Genomic DNA, 4,276 nt, shown 5'->3' on the forward strand with positions numbered 1-4,276 from the left:
ATCTAGAGTATAATCATAATTTATAGTTGGCTTAATACAAAAATAAATGCCTGAACTATGCATCGAAATATGTTTTAGTACCTAAAAATTTTTTTTTGTTAAAAATAGGTGTCTAATGTTTCAAATATTATATTTTTTAGGTTCTCAGACGTTAACCGCTATTAAAATCTCCGTTAATTGACACGTGTCATATTATGGTAATTTTGAGAATTTATTTAAAAAATTTCAAAATAAAAATATTTTTTTGTAAAGGAAAACAACAACCCAATAGCAGCGACCCCAATGCTCCCTCCCCTCTCTCCCTTCTCTTTTCAATAGCCATCGGCCTACCGGAGATGACTATCACCTCCACCGTCATCAGCACCGATGTTGACCCCTGATCAAACCCTTGTTGACCTTTCATCGTAATATGTCACTGATTGTCGCGAAGAAGCATTCGAATGTTCATCGGTTATCATCGCTGTCCTTCGTCGATTTCGACTAATTCTGACGTCCATAAGCTACGTTGCCGCCACCATTCAAACCACCAAGCAATTCTTGTCAAAACCCAACCGTTCGACGATGAGGATGATGGCTGACGACCGTTTGGGTTTGAAAATTTAAATTGGGAATTAGAGATTTGGATTTTAGAAAATATAGATTTAAGGATTTTGGGTAACGGTAAGGACGACGATTGATTACTGAGGGGTGACGACGGGTGGGTGACCGTTCGACAATGACAATGGTGGCCGGATATGGCATACGATGGTTGGTAATGAGGGTTAAAATGAGAGATTTTAGTTTTTAGGCTTTTTTATAATTTCAGTAAAATTGTGGTTTTTTATAAATAAATTATTTTTTATATTTTTATTTTTTTAATTAAAATAATATTTTTATTATCAAAATTTAAAAAAATAAACGGTAGGCACCTAAAAATATAACCGAGAGAAAAAATTAGACACATATTTTAAGCGAAAAATTCTTTAAACACTAAAACGTCTTTTGAGACATAATTTAGACACTTATTTTTAGATTAAACATTTATATTTTGCATATGAATTGTCACTCAAGCAAAGACGTTTTCTTAAAGAAGAATCTTTCAAAAAGGTATTGTCATGTAGGCACAACTTCGTCCTATTTGACAGAAGCATGTGTTGAAAATAAAATTTAGGTACTATTTTGATAAAAAATAAAAGAGTTGAATTATTTTAATAATTTAACCAAATCTTCACGTGACTTTTAAGCAAAAAGTAAAAACAACTCAAGTTACTATGAAGGGGAAAGGATAGCTTTTTACGTTAAGTTTTCAAAATGAGTTGGATGGGATGATGCGTTTCTCTGCTCCACCAAAATCATCGACCCTTTGTGACATTGTTTTCGAAAATCCTAATAATGGTCGAATAAAAGCATTTATTTCATAATGGCGAATCAAATGCAAATAGTAGTGCTTGAAATCAACATCTCAACACAAATACCCTTACAACAATTAAGAAAAGTTTTACACTTTTGACACAAGTGGACTTAAGCCTTTCAGACTCGGACAGATCCATTTTTAACTGGAATTCGAGAAACTAAACTCATTTGCATCAGTTCTGTTCCAGTGCAGATGTTAATGCAAATCCTGCCCTCACACATTTCTTCATTCGCCCCCCCCCCCCTTATCCTTGCACATTAACGTGCTGTTAAATATTTCTGTTTTTACGACTAGCTGTGTTAGCATTTGAGTTTACTTTTGTTATCATCTACTTGGGAAACCAAAACATGGAAAGGGATGGTGCTTATGCAGATACACTAGGTGAGGTGGCCCCTTGGTTGGTACTCGATTGATCGAGCAAGAATCGCGCGACAACACAAGTTATGTTATCTGCACTACCCCTCTGGCATGCCTCTTGCATCAACCGCTTTGCCGCCTGCTCAGGATCCTGTATCGGCTTTATCATTGCAACAGCCCTGTGAAAAGGACAAGCAGCAGTTAGGAGGATGGTTGCTAATTATGCTCAGTTCTATCGATTTTCTTCAAACTACTTCTAAGCTAAACAAGCACATTGTTGTGGTTCTTGGACGCTAGTAAGATACGAGGCATTGAGTAAAACAATTGTTTCATACCTCATTTGAAACAACATCCACAGTCCATCGCTTGCAAGAATAAGGAACTCGAGAGAGCTGTCAATCTTTTCCTCCTGCAACCAAAGAGGTGTCAGTATAAAAAATCAATATAAATACTAGTAGCAATGATTTCACAATTAGGGATCCTAAAAGAGTTTAAAGACATCAAGGCAGGACTCTAACAAGCACAACCGCAAGCAAAAGGTTAGGGGTCTGCATTACTGGGTTCTATAAAGTTATGGAATGCAAGTCCATCCTAGAGGCACGACATATTTCAACAAAGTCTTCAGACAGACCTGAATTTCTGGGTCAGCAACAACATATTGCTTCAAGAGCCTATCACCAAATGCACGAGAAACAGCAAGGATGCCTCCTACTCTCCAAGTTCCTAAGGAGACATTTCAGTCATAATAAAAGGAAGAAATTTAAGGCATCATAGCAAAGCATAAAACAGAAAAAAATAGGAGGATAAGAGGGGAAGGAGAGATGGTGAGACATAAACCCACACCAGCTCACATGACAAATCCTCCTGCATCCTCAATTCGTTGACGCTCATCAGTTTGATCTGGCTTATGATCGCGGGACACAGCAATAGCTGGAAGAGGAGATATTGTATACAAGTCATGTACAAGTAACAACTTAGTGTTAACATAATCATTTAAAAGAGTTTCAAAAGGGCTGACATATTCAAACCTACACCAAGATGGGTGAAGAAGTATGGAAGAATAAATAGTGTTAAAATATTCTCAATGAGTTTTCGTTTTACAGGTCAAGTAAATGGCAATTTTATATTTGATTTCATGAATGATTTGAAATCAAAGGAATGGAAACAAAAATAAAAATAATGGATCTTACCATTGCCTCCTCTGCAGATGACAGCACGGGAATCCCCAACATTTGCAACCAGCAATCGATCGCCAACAAGTATAGCCGTAGAAGCAGTTGACCCAGCATTCCTATTCCGAGTATTTTCTGATTTTAAAAATTCAGTGTCTGTATGACTATATGCATCAGCTGGTAAGGTTGGAAACATTTAAAAGAGAAGTTAGGCTGGTGAATTAGCAACCCACTAGAAAAGAATGCAACTATGTGATACAGTTATAATGCCAAGAACCTATTGCAGATTTGGTGTCAGAAATGAACTTTGGATGCCTGATCAAATTACTGTAAAGGTTATGCTTAACATATTCAGCTGCCCGGGCACCTCCATGACCTAAAAAAACCATGCTTGTAAAGATCAGGTTATAGCTCAGTATAACTAGCCAGGAGTGAACTAATCATACATTTTTCTTTGGTAAAGAAGACAACAAACCATAACTTACTACATCAGAATTGTTCTAGTAGTGGAACAACCTAATGAAATAATAATACATTACTCACAAAAGAAATTAGTTTTTAGTGGTAAAAGAAAATCTCTCTATGCCGACCATCGTTTGAAACCCCAACCGCCGCAGACTCCGCCACCTAACACTCCGACGAGGAGTTAAACAACACAAACCCATCGATCTTTACCCCATCCTAACCCAAAATCCTCAAAAACCAATCCCATGCAACCACAGTACCCACGGGTGAAAGTCTTACCCTTGATGACCCAACGAGGCTCAGGTTCAGGCGATGACAGTGTTATGCTCTTCTAATAAGGAAGGTGAGGTTTTTTTTTGTTGCTTCGTTCTTTGTTTTATGATTTGCTAATGTTTTTTTTTTTACTCTGGTTATGGATTTCTTTTGTTTCGTGGTACTTGTGATGGTTGGTTCTCTACTGGGTGATCACTCCCCCCCTATCCTTCTCTCTTTCCCATCTCCACGCCTCGACCATGGAAACCAAAGGCGGACTATTACATAAACAAAGAGACCATACACCTAAGGTAAGACTACCCTTTTCCCTCTATCCTTATATTTCCATTTCAAAGTACTCACATAGCCACACACAAACACCGTACGCTACAAACTAAAATAGAATCGAATATTCTTAAGAAAATTCCATTGATTTTTATAGATATAGAAAAACATCTCAAATACAAAAATGATTTTTAACACTTACCTTTCTTCTGTTACAAAGAAAAATGAAATAGGAATTTGTTGTGTTGCCCTGCGTGTAAAAATGAAGGGAAAAGAAGATCCTTTGATTTCACTGACTTCAATTTGTCCTCCCTTTTCGTTGTTGATGATTTTTCCCCTTTGTTTGTTTTCA

General features: G+C 37.0%; 1 pseudogene; it reads right to left on the reverse strand.

The window, feature by feature from the left end:
* Positions 1 to 1,757: 1,757 nt before the first annotated feature.
* On the reverse strand, positions 1,758 to 3,332 carry LOC120163776 (annotated as a pseudogene).
* Positions 3,333 to 4,276: the final 944 nt, after the last annotated feature.

Source organism: Hibiscus syriacus, unplaced genomic scaffold (assembly GCF_006381635.1).
Source record: "Hibiscus syriacus cultivar Baekdansim isolate YM2019G1 unplaced genomic scaffold, ASM638163v2 tig00111495_pilon, whole genome shotgun sequence".
Lineage (NCBI taxonomy): Eukaryota > Viridiplantae > Streptophyta > Magnoliopsida > Malvales > Malvaceae > Hibiscus > Hibiscus syriacus.